This window comes from Halichoerus grypus, chromosome 9, assembly GCF_964656455.1.
Source record: "Halichoerus grypus chromosome 9, mHalGry1.hap1.1, whole genome shotgun sequence".
Lineage (NCBI taxonomy): Eukaryota > Metazoa > Chordata > Mammalia > Carnivora > Phocidae > Halichoerus > Halichoerus grypus.
This window is the reverse complement of record NC_135720.1, coordinates 78,083,955-78,101,153: the sequence shown is the minus strand read 5'-3', so window position 1 is coordinate 78,101,153 and position 17,199 is coordinate 78,083,955. Positions and strand designations below refer to the sequence as shown.

The window sequence follows — 17,199 nt, the reverse complement described above, 5'->3', positions numbered from 1 at the left end:
TGGCTACTGTAATAAGACTACAATAAATATAGGGATGCCTATATCTTTTTGAATTAGTGTTTTCATTTTCCTTGGGTAAATACTCACAGAATTACTGGATTGTATGGTATTTCTATTTTTAATTTTTTGAGGAAACTCCATACTGTTTTCCACAGCAGTTGCATCTATTTACCAACAATTTATCAATTAACTGGTGCACCAATTTCCACCAACAATGTACAAGGATTCTCTTTTCACCACATCCTCACCAACACTGTTATTTCTTGTCTTTTTGATACTATCATTCTGGAGGTGTAAGGTAGAAACTCACTGTGGTTTTGATTTGCATTTCCCTGATGATTACTGATGTTGAGCATTTTTTCATGTGTCTGTATGTCTTCTTTTGAAAATTGTCTATTCAGGTCCTCTGCCCATTGTAAATTGGATTATTTATGGGGATTTTTGGTGTTGAGTTGTATGTTTTCTTTATATAGTTTGGTATTAACACTTTATTGGATATATCATTTACAAATATCTTCTCTCATTCAGTGAGTTCCCATTTTTCATTTTGTTGGTGGTTTCCTTCATTGTGCAAAACTTTTTTTTTTCATGGGTCCCAATAGTTTATTTCTGCTTTTGTTTCACTTGCCTGAGGAGACATATCTAGAAAAATGGTGCTAAGGTTGATGTCTAAGAGATTATTGTCTGATTTCTTGTAGGAGTTTTATGGTTTCAGATCTCACATTTAGTTATTTAATCCATTTTGAGTTTATTTTTGTGTATGCTCTATGACAGTGGTCCAGTCTCATTCTTCTGCATGTAGCTATCCAGTTTTCCAACACTACTGAAGAAACTGTTTTTTCCCATTTTATATTTTTGCCACATTTGTTGCAGATTGACTATACAAATTGGGGTATATTCTGGGGCTCTCTTTCCTATTCCAGTAATCTATGTGTCTATTTTTGTGCCAGTACCATGTGTTTTGATTACTATAGCTTTGTAATATATCTTTTTTTTTATTTTATTATGTTGTGTTAGTCACCATACATTACATCATTAGTTTTTGATGTAGTGTTCCATGATTCATTGTTTGCATATAACACCCAGTGCTCCATTCAATATGTGCCCTCTTTAATACCTATCACCGGGCTAACCCATTCCCCCACCCCCCTCCCCTCTAAAACCTTCAGTTTGTTTCCCTGAGTCCATAGTCTCTCATGGTTCGTCTCCCACTCTGATTTACCCCCTTCATTTTTCCCTTCCTTCTCCTGATGTCCTCTATGCTATTCCTTAGGTTCCACAAATAAGTGAAACCATATGATAACTGACTTTCTCTGCTTGACTTATTTCACTTAGCATAATCTCCTCCAGTCCCATCCACGTTGATGCAAAAGTTGGGTATTCATCCTTTCTGATGGATAAGTAATATTCCACTGTATGTATTTTTAAGAGAGAAAGATAGAGATAGCAACAGAGATAGCGAGAGAGAGCAGGAGCAGGGAGAAGAGGGAGAAGCAGGCTTCCCTCTGAGCAGGCAGCCTGATGTGGGGCTCAATCCCAGGACCCTGAGATCATGACCCAAGCCAAAGGCAGATGCTTAACCGACTGAGCCACCCAGGCGTCCCCAACAGTGTTTGTTTTAAAGTCTATCTTGTCTGATATGAATATTACTACCTCAGCTTTTTTTTTCTACTTTCATCTGCATGGAATATCTTTTTCCAACCTTCAGTTTCAGTCTGTATGCCTCTTTAAGTCTGAAGTGAATCTCTTGTTGGCAGCATATAGATGGGTCTTGTTTTTTATCCATTCAGTCATCCTATGTCATTTTATTGGAGCATTTAAACCATTTGCGTTAAAAGTAATTATTGATTGGTATGTACTATTGATGGGGATGCAAATTAGTACAGCCACTATGGAAAACAGTATAGAAGTTCCTCAAAAAATTAAAAATAGAACTACCATATGATTCAGCAATTCTACTTCTGGGTATATATGCAAAGAAAATAAAATCAGGATCTTGAAGAGATATCTGCACCCCCATGTTCATTGCAACATTATTCACAATAAATAAGGAAACAACCAAAATGTCCATCAATGGATGAATAAAATGTGGTGCAAATATACTCTGGAATAGTATTCAGCCATAAAAAAGGAAATCTTACCATTTGCAACAACATGGATGAACCCTGAGGGCATTATGTTAAGTGAAATGAGTCAGAGTGGGACAAATGCTATATGATCTTACTCATATGTGGAATCTAAAATACCAAACTCATAGAAATAGAAAATAATTTGGTGGTTGCCAAGGACAGGTGGGTGGAAGTGGGGGAAACAGGTGAAGGTGGTCAAATAGTACAAAGCTTCAAGTTATAAGATAAATAAGTTCTGAAAATCTAATGTACAGCTTGGTGACTACATTTAACAATGCCATATTGTATACTTGAAAGTTGCTAAGAGTAAATCTTAAAAGTTCTCACCACACACACACACACACACACACACAATGGGTGTTAGCTAACCTTACTGTGATAATCATCTTGCAATATGTATTTATATCAAATCATTGTGTACACATTAAACTTACATAATGTTATATGTCAATTATGTCTCAGTAAAACTGGAAAAAAAAACACTAAATGTCAGCACATTGAGAATCTATCTTTCAGGGAGTAAACTTCATCCATCTTATAGGCAGAGAATGATGTATAAGATTACAATTCCAATATGCAACAGAAATATGAATGTCCTACTTTCTTAAACACTTACATCAGCATAATCAGCTCTTTCTCCCAAAGGAAGACCCTCAAGGACAGTCAACCTTTAATGGGCCAGGTCTTTGGTGAGAACAGAACCACAACAAAAGTGAGTTATACAATTCAAATAATGGCCTGAAGCATGGATCTTCACAATAAAGCCACTGACCAATATGTTCTTTTTGTGTTTAGAAAGGACATAGCCAATGTTTGCTCCTCTGGGTCAACTTTTCCTGATTTTATTGCTGAATAACATCCTCATTAACTATTATTTTTCTTTTAGATTTATTTATGTATTCAGTCAAGTCTGTTCTGACCCTGCCAGTAAATTTAATTTTTTTTCAGATGACTACATATCTTTGTTCTGATACACTATCCATTGATTTTATAATTTAATTCTCAAAGGACAATTTCATTACCCCTATTTATAAGCTCTTAGGGGTACTTTACAGCTGCCCCCAGGGACCACCTTCAATAAAAACAAGAAAGAAAACATTAGCCAAATATGAGCTCTCTATTGTTCAAAAGACAGTGATTTATTAAGCCAGAACTCAAATATGGGAAAAATGTTTTAAGTGACGTCTGGCCAAAATTATATTAAAACAAGACTAGTGAAGATCTCAAAGGATTTTTTTTTAATATGACCTGCTTTGACAAATGATATAACCAGATCTTAGGCAACATGGAATAACTTTTCATTTAAGGCATTAATGTGTGTAATGAAGTAGCAAAAGAAATGAAAAATCAATTTCTTCAGCTTATTAATTTAGGTTGAGATTGATTTCCACTTATAATTCATTATTATTAGTCTTTTTTATTGATATCTGACTGTTCATTTATAAAGCATAGCCTTTGATAAGCTAAGTATTTATTTTAATAACAATAGAAAAAATATTGAAAACTTAGTTGGATTACCAATCATCTCATGAGTAAGACTTTTGATAGAGTCACAAACTGTATAAAAACAACCTAGGCAATAGTACAACTCAAATATTCACAAATTTAATGCTTGGGATAAGATGTCAAAAGAAGTTCTAGGAGCACATAATTCAAGAAACAAGTTTTTTTTTTTGTTATGAATTTTATAGTTTATACTGTCTTACTTGAAGTTAGGATGAGAGGCATTCCAATGTCACATTAATGTAATCCATGTATTGCCATGGAAAGTAGACTAGATGTCTATATTATAAATCTCTGTTTTAGAAAAATGTAATCATATTTTTAATAGATGTCTCCAAAAGAAAGTAGGATCTTTTTTCAATAAAATATAAAACAGAAGAGAAAAGCCACAATGATACAGAAGAAAGATGTTTTTTGCCCCTATCCTAGGTTATATAGAATTCTAGTGACATTTTTATAATTATCATACTCACTGTAATAGGAGCATATGTCCTGGATGATTGCCATCAGCTTACTTGCCTTTGAGATGTTTTAATTCAAGCCCATTTCACTATTTATCTATGCCCAGACTCATCCCACAGCAGATTTATGTTTGGCTTTTATACCATTTTGGATATGTAAAAAGAAAGCGTACAAACATCCAACATTTTATACCTTAAGGGAAAGTTACTTTGTAATATATTTGTAGGATAGTTTTTAACCAAGTGAAGCCAAAAATTTTACACATTCCAATCTATGGGGGAGTGCAGGGAGAAGGAGAGTTGGAGGTATTTATCAAATACAAATTCCTAATCCCTAGATGTTTTATCCTTGAAATCAATCATGTTTCTGAACCAGATTACCCCACCACCTCTTAGCTTCTAATAATGGAATATAACCCCATTTTGCTAGTCATCCAAGTCATCAGTATTATGGATTAAAAAGTCACATAGTTTTGGAATTTGAATAATTCACAGGAACAAAAGGCACAGCATAGGGAATATGGTCAATGGTATTATAACAGCATCGCATGGTGACAGATGGTAGCTACACTTGGTAAACATAGCATAACATATAGAGTTGTTGAATCACTATGTTCTATATCTGAAACTAATGTAACACTGTGTATCAACTATACTCAGAAAAAATGTCACATAGATAAACCATATTAGCTTCTCTTTGAGATCCTTGTTTTTATTATTTCAATTAAACTTTTTAAAATGTTTGTTTCCTGTCTCTGTGCTATAGTTTAGGACACAAAATAAAAAATATATATATATTCTTTAGCCTCAAGGAGCTCAAAGTCTATGGCAAACACAGACGCTCATCTACTCAAATGACTCTAATACAAAAGACAACAATGACCGATGATGATGATGATGATGATAAACACCATTGACTGAACACTTACTCTGACCTAGACACTCCTTTATGAGTTTTGCATGCATTACCTACTCAATGATGTAGATGTTAATATTTTTATTTTTACAGATAAAGGAACTAAGAGATTAAGTGATTTGCCAGAGGCCACACAGCAAGTAAGTCTAATCCTTGAGCCTACTTCCTTTTTCACTTCTAAATTGGATACCTCTCTAATAAAAGCCCCATAAAATGTATAAACAAAATGCCATGGCAATAGTAGCTGTAATTAATACCATGAATATTGGGATAGGGTGGTGATGTCACTGATGAGAATAAGGGTGGGGAGGCTTCATGGAATAATAATTAAGCTAGGTTTGGAATAATGTGTAGTGATGTTTCACAGGGTAAGTCTAGGAGCAATACAATGAAAGGAAACTTAAGAGCAAATGCTCTACTGAAGAAAATGCAGGGCATATTAAAGACTAATTATAGAATGGTTGTTGAAAGCTTTGAAAGCAGAGTCTAGGACAAAGGGTGCAGTGGGGGGGAAAATGAGCCTGGAAAGTAAAGTCATAGAAAATTAGTTTAAGGTCTTGAATAAAATGTTAAGGAATTTTTGCTTTAGTTGGTAAGCAATGGGAAGTATTTAAGATTTATATTTGTTAAGTAAGATGCCTCTTACTTATGGATTGCAGAGGGAAAACTTTGGAAACAAGGAGATGAATTAGGAGACCATGCAATAATACAAAATAGGTAGTCTTTAAAAACAAGAAAAGAAGTGCATATAAGAGATAGTTCAAGGAGGACTCTAGTAATCTCAACAACAGATAGGATAGGGAAAGAGAAAAGTCAAGAGTTACTCCGAGCTTTCTGTCCTACACTCTCTTGGGAATCACCAACCCAGGGTACATAGGAGGTAGGAGAATGAAAATCAAGAAAAAAATGGATTTGTGTTTGGGTGTATTGACTTTGAATTATTAGCAGGATATCTAGAAGGAGATGTTTAGTGGCACTTGGACATTGGAGGGATCATGTCTGGCACAGTATGATCTTGAGAATAGATAACTCCCATAAAATGAGCACAGAATCAGAAAAAAACACCAACTCTTGCAGAATGCTTACATCTTAAGAGGGGATGAAGAAAGAGAGGCTAGGGTGAAGTGAGTAGTCAAAAATAAGAACCAAGTCAATAAAGTGCATCACCACATAAATCAACAAAAGATATTTTGAAAGTGTAAAATCAACAGGGTTTAATGCTGTGGAAAGATTCCATGTGAAGATGATGGGGGAAAAGCAAATTATGAGGAAGTGTTCTCATTGTGTCATAACAGAAATAATGGAAAACATTGTTTCAGTAGGGTATTAAGGATAAATGACAAGCTAGAAAGTCAATGAGATGTGAGGAAACGAGTTAAACTCACTTGATTACTTCTTCCCACTGAAATATTCTCAAATAGCACCAGTCTATCAGTCCATTCCTAGGTTTGTTTTCCAACTTGGTCTGGACTCAAGGTCCAGTCACTATAACTGTTTGCAATGATACTTGAATTTTTGACCTTCTCACCTGGTCCCCAGAGTCCCTCATGAAATCCTGCTTTGCTTATCTGAAATCCTGGGAAGATTGTTTTCTCCACTCCAGCTTCTAGACTATCTGAAATAAGTGGAGAAAACTATTTTACCATACAAGTGGATCATTTATAGGTTTATTTTTTTTTACAAAAACTGAGTCTTAAGTACTGTTCAAAATCTGTTACTTATCTCCAGCTGAAGGAAAATCAACACGTAGACACACTAATTACCGATTATTAATTACCCTAATTACCAACTTCCTAACTTTAAACATACTTCTAAGCTCCAATTTCCTCATTCTAAACTGAGCATAGTAACAGTTTTTCAAAAGTGATTGTCGGGGCGCCTGGGTGGCTCAGTCGTTAAGCGTCTGCCTTCGGCTCAGGTCATGATCCCAGGGTCCTGGGATCGAGCCCCGCATCGGGCTCCCTGCTCAGCGGGAAGCCTGCTTCTCCCTCTCCCACTCCCCCTGCTTGTGTTCCCTCTCTCGCTGTGTCTCTGTCAAAGAAATAAATAAATCTTTAAAAAAAAAAAAAGTGATTGTCAATATTAGACTTAGTATATACAAATTACTTTGACTAGTTCATAACACATAATAGGTACTCAATAAACAGTAGCTGTAGTTAATACCATGAATATTAGGTAGATCATTCACTACCGTGTATCTCCCAAAGCTTTTTATTCGCCTAACATACTCTTCCTTTGTTTTCATGTGAAGATTTATTGACAATGTCTATTCATTTAAATATTTATTGAGCACCTACTATATTGCAGGCACATGCTAAGTATGCAGTATGAATAAAACAGACAAGTGTCCTAATCTCAAGGAGTTTACTTCTGTAGGTGCTGATGAATACTAAACAACTAAAGACATACTCAGAACAAAATAACTTCAGGTAGTAGTAGATATTATGAAGAAATAATCAGGTTGGTAGAATAACAATGATGGTTGGAGGGAGGGGAGGAGATGATTATGAATAGATAAGAGCCATAAATATAAACTTGTTCAACTCAGTTCCTCCACACTTCAAATTTTTTCTCAAAGTCCATTTTTTCATATCTTCCTCTTCTATAAGAGTAAGATTTGTTTTTATTCTTTGTTCGAAGTCAATCCTTGTTGAGTTCATTTTGTATCTTTGTCACCAACTTTCTCTTATACTCTCTTATATATTTACTTTTTTTCCCAATAAGTTCTTTTTTTAAAAGATTTTATTTATTTATTTGACAGGATAGAGAGAGGGAGAGCACAAGCAGGTGGAGTGGCAGGTAGAAGGAGAGGGAGAAGCAGGCTCCCCGCTGAGAAAGGAGCCCGATGTGGGGCTCAATCCCAGGACCCTGGGATCATGACCTGAGCTAAAGGCAGCCACTTAACCAACTGAGCCACCTAGGCACCCCTTTCCAATACTTTCTTTCACTGAGTCTATAATTATAATGGGGTATTGGAATTATTGTGTATTTCCTTTAGTAAATCTAGAAAGTTGAAATTTAGTACTTCTTTTCTCCCATAATATATCAATTATATTTCAAATATTTTACAATCACTCTAAAGTGACCATTTGAAAGACATATTAGCAATGGAAACATAACACTCTGTACTAGCAAGAAATGCAATGATTACAATCGGGAAAAAATGGAAAAAGAACTTCTGAGAGATGCCAACTTTGAGGAATTTGAAAGGCAGAGGAAAATAGCAGACCTAACCCATCTGCAGTCAAAAATAAAAATGTTTGAAATAGTACACAGCCAATGGGAAATTCAACATTCAAGTGGGCTGATCTCTTCATTTGTAGGTAGGTACACAACATACAACCTCATGCTACATCTTACATCACACATAAGTGATCCATATATAAAACCAACTTGTGAAAGAAAAAAAAATGCATGAAATTCCCCCTAATAATATAATTACAAAAAATGCACAGAATTTTGAACCACTTCAACTATTAGCTCAGTTTTAACTTTGTGTCCATATTCACAGATGCCCTATAGATATTTTTCATCTTTTCTTCCACTGTGTGCCTTCTTTGCATTGCATACTTAGACTCAGAAAAGTAAATACAAAAACTGCAAGCTCAGCCAGGTGGAAAAAGAAGAAAAATGGAGTATAATTGAATAAATCTTCTGAAATAGAATAACATTCACCACTGTTTATTAATCTCTTTAATAGCCCTTTCCCTGAAGAAGGAAAAGAACCAAGACCTTTCAGACCACTCCAAATAACTTTAGCTGCTGGCTCAGAGAGATTTACTCACATAAATCTCTCAAGCTTTGTTTCTTTAAGAAATGGCACTCACTGGGTGCCTGGGTGGCTCAGTTGGTTAAGTGTCTGTTTTTGGCTCAGCTCATGGTCTCTGGGTCCTGGGATGGAGCCCTGCATCATTGGGCTCCGTGCTCAGCAAAGAGTCTGCTTCTCCCTTTCTCTCTCCCCCTGCCTCTCCCCCTGCTCATGCTCACTCTCTCTCTCTCAAATACATAAATAAAATCTCTGGAAAAAAAAGAAAAGAAATGGCATTCACTGTGTAATTTGGCTCAAAATCCACAATCTTGCAAATGTAATTTCCTTGCAGTCTTAAGTGACAGCAAACTTAAGCTGAGCATTAAATGTGTTGTACAGATCACATAGAGACCTGAACATACTTTAGTTGTTAAACTAGAGGAAATAAAGGGGGAGACAAATAGGAAAAGACAGACAAGGATACCAGGACAGATGGGGAAGGAAGAGAGTAAAAAGACATCAGAATTCTTCCAGTCCACTCAGCTGATACCCAGGAATCAAACATAGCTCTGTCCCTTGCATGAAGCTGTGACTAGAGCAGGCAAAATCTGACATAGGTATCATTGTCTCTCAAATGTCTAAGTTTTTCTTTTTTTTTTTGGTCTGGCCAGAGTACTTTACTCAACTGCCATATGACACCATCTCCCATATGGGCTAGACTTGCAGGGAAGAATCAGTCCTTCCTCTTTCCAGTATCATCTGTGAAAGACCACGTGAGAATAGTGAAGGCCACATCCAGTTGGAAGGGTTTCCATGACTAAACATCAAATAAGATGTTGCAGTCACATTTTTGTCCCTGTCACACTTAAGACCAAGCTCCCAAGTAACCCCTTCTGCAGCTGCCTCACTGTACATACCCATCCTCATTCAGTCCATCCCTAAAGAAATATTGACATTGACACATGAACTGCACATAGCTGGCTGGCCTACCATGTCCTTTATGCAGTTGAATTCACAAGGTGACACCAAAGTAAGACAAGTAATGTTCCAATTTAGGTGCCTCCACCTCCCTCCTCTGAATCCTGATCCACTGGCTGCCAAAGCCAGAAGGGGTTTGGGATAGAGTGCTTGGTCATGGGGAAAGCTGCTGTGGTTGGCCCAACAGATGGGCAGAGTGGAAGCTTTTACTTATTCACAGTCTGAATGACATCCTCATCCTCGACTGTATGGCCTTTACCCACTTTTTGAGGATTGTGTTTCACAGACAGACCCCAGACCAGAGTGTATTTAAACTCTTTGATAAGATTTTTGTGAATCTTCATGCAGAAATCCTCCACTGTGGTCCTGGAGTAAGGCAGAACCACCGGGGACCTATAATCTGGCAACTGGCCTTTGGGTTTGGTGTTAATCCTCACTAGTTTCAGATAGTCCCAGATCTTTTCTAATAGGTCATCAATATTCCAGTGGTGATGGGCAGAAATGGGTACACAGTGAGGCACCTTATAGATTATACCCAATTCCTCAATGGATAGCTGATCAATTTTATTGATTAATAAATACACATACATACAAGGGATATAAACTCTGCTTTCTTCCACCAGGTCATCGAGGTCATCCACTGTGGCATCATTATGCAGAGCCAATTCAGCATTGTGAATTCAAATGTCTAACTTTTTAAGTGTATTTAAGAAACATATCACCAACATTATCATATACTGAATTATATCAATAGAGACATAATACATATCATAATATTATTATAGGGAGAACAGTTAGTCCACAGACCCTTTGCTTTCAGTTTCTTGTATTACCAATCAATTTCTCCCATTTTGTCCTTTCCATCAAAGTACTGGTTAAAAAAAAATACAGTAAAATGGAATAAATGGTTTCATCTAAGTGATGTTTCCCTAATGCAAAGCTTATTGATAAAAGTATAATATCTGATACAATGTGCTAAAGAACTTATTTACTTTACTATTTCATTCAATATGAACTATAGAACAATGCATACACATAAAAATGAGCTAACCACAGATTTGAGTGGCAATATATGAGAAAATAACTGTCAATTTCTTTCTAAATTATTTCTCTGGTATTCAGTAAAGTTGTTTGTTACAAGAAACTTTCTTCAACTGCTCTTCAGTATATCTGTAATTAATTTGTACTTCTGGTTCTGAAGAGATGAAGAAGAAATTCTAATAAAAGCATAAAATATTTTGATAGCTTTGAGGATGTTTTGCAAGATAAGACTTCAAAAACTTTCCCACCAAGCTTTAATTCCATTTCTGTCTGTCCAAGGGAAAACATATAGTTCTAATTTTCATTCTGCTTCCTGAAGTTCTCAATTCGCTTTCCTTACTCTTCATCAATTCATGTATTTTCTCCTGCATTTCTCCCGCTAGCCACACTACTCTTGGGATTATCTCTTTATCACTGTCAGTAACCACAGGACTCATTAAAGATAGGATGCCAAAAGTTATTTTGGACTAAGGAAATTGCTATCTCATTAAGAGTTGTAAATATCTATAGATGCCAGGTTACAGAATTTAAAATGTGGTACCAATTTCAAGCTAAAAAAGAAAAAGAAAAAGAGAAAGGAAAGGAGGAGAAAAGGTAGGCAGGCAGACTGTAAGAAAGGACTTCACTTCAAGAATTGGACCTCCTTTCCTTGGGTTCCATGTTGTCATTTATCTTTTTGTTTCCTCTCATTTTGCGGAAGCTTATTCTGCAGTAACTAATGTATATGTGTGTTAAATCATCACATTGTACATCTTTTAAAAAAATCACATAGTACAACCTGAATATATATTATTTTTTGTCAAACATACCTGAATAAAGCTGGGGGAAAAAGGGCACAGAAATCAAGAATGATTTTATTTTTTGCATTCTTGAAAAATATTCTACATAAGTACTTGAATAATAGTTTGCTTAGTTATATAATTTTAAGCTGAGGACTATGTTCCTTTTAAATTTTAGGCTATATTTCCATACTCTGGTGTTGCTTTCAACAATTCTAATGCCATTCTGATTCCAGAGTCTTTGTAGGTAAATGTGTTTTGTTTCATTTGTTTTGTTTCTATTTTAATTCTCTCTTTGGAAAGTTTTGAAATCCTCTGCTTTTTCTGAAAGTTCATAAAAATGTACTTTGATGTGAATCCTTTTTTTCTGGGCTCTTGCTGGTTTCTTTTCACCTGAAGGCCTTTGTAGTTCAGTTCTGGAAATATTTTTGTGTTCTCTTTCTTGAGCAATTTCCTAATGCCTGCTTCCTCTGTTCTCTCTTTATGCAATATCTATAAGCTGAATGCTGAAACTCTTAGATTGATCATCTCATTTTCATACCTCTTTTCTTCTGTTTTCCACTTTTTTATCTTTTGATTCTATTTTCCCAGGGATTTTCTCAGCATCTATTAGATTTTCCTAAATAATTTTATTTTAGTTTACAGGAAGTTTTTCTGATTCTGTTTCTTTACATAAGCATCATACTTTAGCTTTTTGTTTGTTTGTTTGTACTGGATGCACTACCTCTTGTCATTCTGAGGATTTCAATTATAACAGTTGCTTTTGCTTAAGTGTCTGCTAATCCTCCCTGCATTGTCTCTGGTTTTTTGTTTTTGGGTTTTTTTTACTTTTCTTTTTTAAAATTTGTCATACCAATGTGTTGCTGTATCTTGTGTACAGAGGTCCAGAGTATGCAGATTCAGTTTTCCCTGAACATTAATGGCTAGCCTCTTACTTGGGGGAGAGTCACCTGGTTTCCAGGGAGGGAAGATCTGGAGATCCAACTGCACACAGATTTTTCTCCATTCCAAGAAAGCATTACTAACTTAAGGAGCATGGAACATCTTGAGAGTGAGTTTTGCAAGCTGCACTGGTCTTCAGTGAGGTCTACCATAAACAGCAAATCCACACACCGGAGACAAAAATAACAACATCCATAAAATGCTTTCTTGATATCTGTCTTGGTTCTTTCTTGGTATTTATACACATGTGTCATTCTCCCCTTGGTTACTAGATTCCAAGTCACATTTACCTTCTTTCAGTTCTCATGGTACTTCGAGTTCCGTCCTGTGCTTATTTTAGAATTAAGACAATAATTCTGTATATAGATTACACATAAGCAGATACATACTAAAGGAAGGAGCAACAACCAAAAATTTATGACCAAATGAACATAACCTCATGGTTTAAGGAAACATAAAATTCTATAAAGTATCTATTCTAATAATTTAAAGTAAATCAATTCTTTGTTGATTGTTATACCAATCTACCATAGGAAATTATGTAAGTAAAATAGTAAACCCAGAAAGGGATGCTCCATAAAGGCATATTGATTGACTGGATGTTTTTAAAAAGGATACATCCATAGAATTCCTTTAAATAACTGTACCAAGCACTACAAAGGATTGGCTAAAACAACGCTCACAAACTTGGTCATTAAGAAAAACTAAGAACATAAACTAAATCCAGATTTTTGTGAGTTCCCTTTTCTGAGAGCTGCCACTACCTGCTCCTGGAGTCATGCTTGTACTCCAGTGCCCTGTTCTATGGCTCCAGCACATTGGGTAGTTTACAGACGAGCTAACAATGAAAAGTCTGGGCTAGGGTATTTCCAGGTATTTGGAATTGGACCAAAGAGCAGAAAGGTCAGTCAATGGTGGTTGGTTCTTTGTCAAATGATGCAGACTCCTAGGTAAAGGATCCCACTCTGAGGAAGCCATGATAGAGATGTGTAAGTAGAGTACAGAAAACCATTCTTTAGGAAGAAAAGGACAATGAGAGATGCCTAGAAATGGTCATGTGTATTACCCGCAAGAGGCACATGCTAAGAAAATCTGCCCAGGTCCTGGTGAATTTCAGTTCTAGTTCCTGTCATGATGCCCTCACTACCTTTCTATCCTTGAATTCATGGGAAAATCCCATATCCTTCTAGTTAAGCTCTTTTTCCATAAAAACAAAATAAATCAATTTATACAAAGGCATCATTATTATTTTATTGATTCCAAGACACACCTGACAACTGGCATATAAGTGTTCTAATGAGTGTTGAATGGAATACCAGGGTCACATTCCAAATTAGGTGTCCTTTTACACTTAATAAAATATAAACTCTGAAATCAACCTTTATTTGGTAAATTATATATTCTATGTCTTCACCTTATGGTCAAAATCTATGGGATAAACTAAGGAACTATGTTTTGATTTGATAAATGGGAATGATAACTTGACTTTTTTAAAATGCTGAATAAATCCAGTAAAGTTTAGTAATGTGGGAGAAACAAATATATTTGTTTTTCATGTATTTTCTTCATTTTCTCCTTCACTTACATAATTTATTTTGATGTAAATGGGAGCTATACCCCTCAAAGGACTAAAAGGAAATCAAAGAGTACATCTCTCTCAGAAAACATCTGGTCTGGTGAAAGTCCCCTTGAGCTTTGCCCTTGGAGTGAGGAAGCTTTCTAAAGATGAATTACTGAGTGTGGGCAATTCTGTCATGGTGTGAGTGTGTCTGTGGCGTGTGTTTAAGCTGACACATATAATATAAACTTTGCATTTAAGAGCCTGCATGGAAATTAAATTTCTAACTCAAAATATAGCTTGAAGAAACGATTATCAATCCAGTGTGCATTTGTGCTTAGAAATGTTTAGTGTATTGTAGATGAGCTGCCAGAGTGTTAGATTACAACATGCCCAGCATTAGAGAATGACTCATATGAACACCTGTGCTTCAAGGAATAAACATAGTAGCATGAAGTAGCATGAAATAGAGTTAAAGGACTATCCATTAATTGACTATGTGTAACATAATTTCACTGAACCACATAATAACAATAACAATAATTAATAATTAATATATGTATAATGCTCTATTGTGCTAAAACCACTTTAATATACTTGAATATTACCTTACTAGAATTTCCCAACAACCCTGTGAAGTACATATTCACCATAACTTACTAAAGAAGCACCTGAAGTTCAGAGATGCTAGGTAACTTTCTTAAGGTAACACGGCTTGGAAATGGAAGAGCCTGAACTCAATCCCCAAATTCTTGTATCAAAATCTGTTGTTCTTTTACTATCTAATACTGCCATCTAAAGTAAAATATTTTTTTAACTAGCAAGGATCACCTTAACACTGCTTTTTCTCTTTTCAGATTTCTGCAACATGGCTCCATAACTAAGCAAACCAACATACCATAAGGTATGAGATTCTGCACACTACTTCCTGTGCTGCCCAGATGAAGACCTGTTCTCGAAGTCCAAAGACTTTACTGCCTCCAGGAATTCTCCCAGAGTCAGTAGCAGTGTAAGGCATGAGGTCAGCCCCAGGGCAGTTGGTCACTAACAACCAGGATCAATAAATAGAGAAGCTACAATAAGCTGTTTCCACAGCATGGTCAGGGAGGCCCACAGACCATCATAAGGCCATAGCAAGAGTAATATGAATGCTTAAAGAACACTTTGAAAATAAATAATGCACAAACCTGTGAATTACTCTCATCATCCTTGCCATGCCTTTTTGCTGTTTGAAAAAACAACAACAAAAAGACTTATGCTCTGTCTTGTGCTCATTTCATGATCATAGGCAAGTGTCTTCCTTTTATATCCTTTTTCTGTAAAAATGAGGATAATAATTTCTACCTCATAAATTTATTGAGAATATTTTTTAAAAGAATGCATGTATAGTGCTAAGAACCATGACTAGCAAGAAAAAGCCTTGACAACTATTGTTAATTTTATCATTTTTATTAAGAACTAAAGCCACATAGTCCAATATCTGCATTAACATGATTTTACTCTTCCAAGAAACTCTTGTCCAAGAAGCTGAAAGTGCAAATAACTATTTTTTTATTTCAGGAACTTCCTCCAAATCCATATATCCAAACTTTTGACAATCTCTAGTTGTCTCCGTTCTCAGGACAATAGACCATTCAACTGGGCTTATCAAATGAAATGGGCAAAAGACATGAACAGACATTTTTCCAAAGAAGACATACAGATGGCTAACAGACACATGAAAAGATGCTCAACATCACTCATCATCAGGGAAATACAAATCAAAACCATGAGGAGATACCACCTCACACCTATTAGGATGGCTAAAATTAGCAACACAGGAAACAACAGATGTTGGTGAGGATGTGGAGAAAGGGGAACCTTCTTGAACCGTTGGTGAGAATGCAAACTGGTGTGGCCACTCTAGAAAACAGTATGGAGTTTCCTCAAAAAGTTAAAGATAGAACTACTCTACAACCCAGCAATTGCACTACTAGGTATTTATCCAAAGGATACAAAAATGCTGATTCAAAGGGGCAGATGCACCCCAATGTTTACAGCAGCATTATCAACAATAGTCAAATTATGGAAAGAGCCCAAGTGTCCATCGACTGATGAATGGATAAAGAAGATGTGGGGTGTGTGTGTGTGCGTGTATACACACACACAAAGGAATATTGCTCAGCCATCAAAAAGAATGAAATCTTGCCATTTGCAGTGATGTGGAACTACAGTGTATTATGCTAAGCAAAATAAGTCAGTCAGAGAAAGACAAATACCATATGATTTCACTCCTATGTGGAATTTAAGAAACAAAACAGATGAACATGGAGGAAGGGAAGGAAGGGAACTATAACTCTTTATAGTTAAGAGTCTCTCATGGTTTGCCTCTGATAAAAACAGAGGCAAACCATGAGAGACTCTTAACTATAAAGAACAAATTAAGGGTTGATGGAGGGCGGTAGGTGGGGGATGAGGTAATTGGGTGATGGGAATCAAGGAGGGCACTTGTTGTGATGAGTACTGGGTGTTATATGTGATGAGTCACTGAATTCTACTCCTGAAACCAATACTACACTATATGTTAACTAACTTGAATTTAAATAAAAACTTGAAAGAAAAAAAAGAACTACAGAAGAATAAATTTCTGTTATTTTAAGCCAAAAAACATGACTACTTACACTTCCACACTTCCTTGAAATCCTTGTCTCACTGTGGCCACTGATTTTAAACTGTTATGTAAAGAACTTAGTCAGATCCCAATCAGGTTGCTGCTGCAGTGAAAGATCCGTCTTAACAGACTCAAAAAACAAAATATACATCCTTGCCTTCACCTCCCCCCTCAGAAATGTTACTCAGGCTTCAGCAAAATATTGATCTCCCTTACTGGGTTAAAAATAAATGCAATTTTGTTTTATGTTGGTATTCTTTTTTGGTGAGTTAGCAGTTGACATTATTATCATTTTTATGCATATAACCTCAATAGTAAGTAATTTTGGCTATTTCAGAATGAAATAAAAATGTTGGGTTTTTTTTTCAATGTATGTGCATTATTTATTCAAATGGATATTATGTTGTTAGGACTTCAACATTTATTGTTTAGACATAGGCACTTAAATGAAACTTCACTTTTCTTTTGGCCTAGGAATATCATAAAAAAAAAAA

General features: G+C 35.7%; 1 protein-coding gene across 20 annotated transcripts in view; it reads right to left on the bottom strand.

Annotated features, from left to right (window-relative positions):
* LOC118529283 (uncharacterized) overlaps window positions 1-17,199 on the bottom strand; it is a 511,719-nt gene that overhangs the window by 167,332 nt on the left and 327,188 nt on the right. Inside the window, exon 1 of one of the 20 annotated variants that reach the window (XR_013441215.1) lies at window positions 6,538-6,616. The exons of the other annotated variants lie outside the window; for them this stretch is intronic. The gene's annotated coding sequence lies outside the window, so the exon portion shown is untranslated. Of the gene's footprint in view, window positions 1-6,537; window positions 6,617-17,199 lie in introns of those variants that run through there. 20 annotated transcript variants of the gene reach the window in all.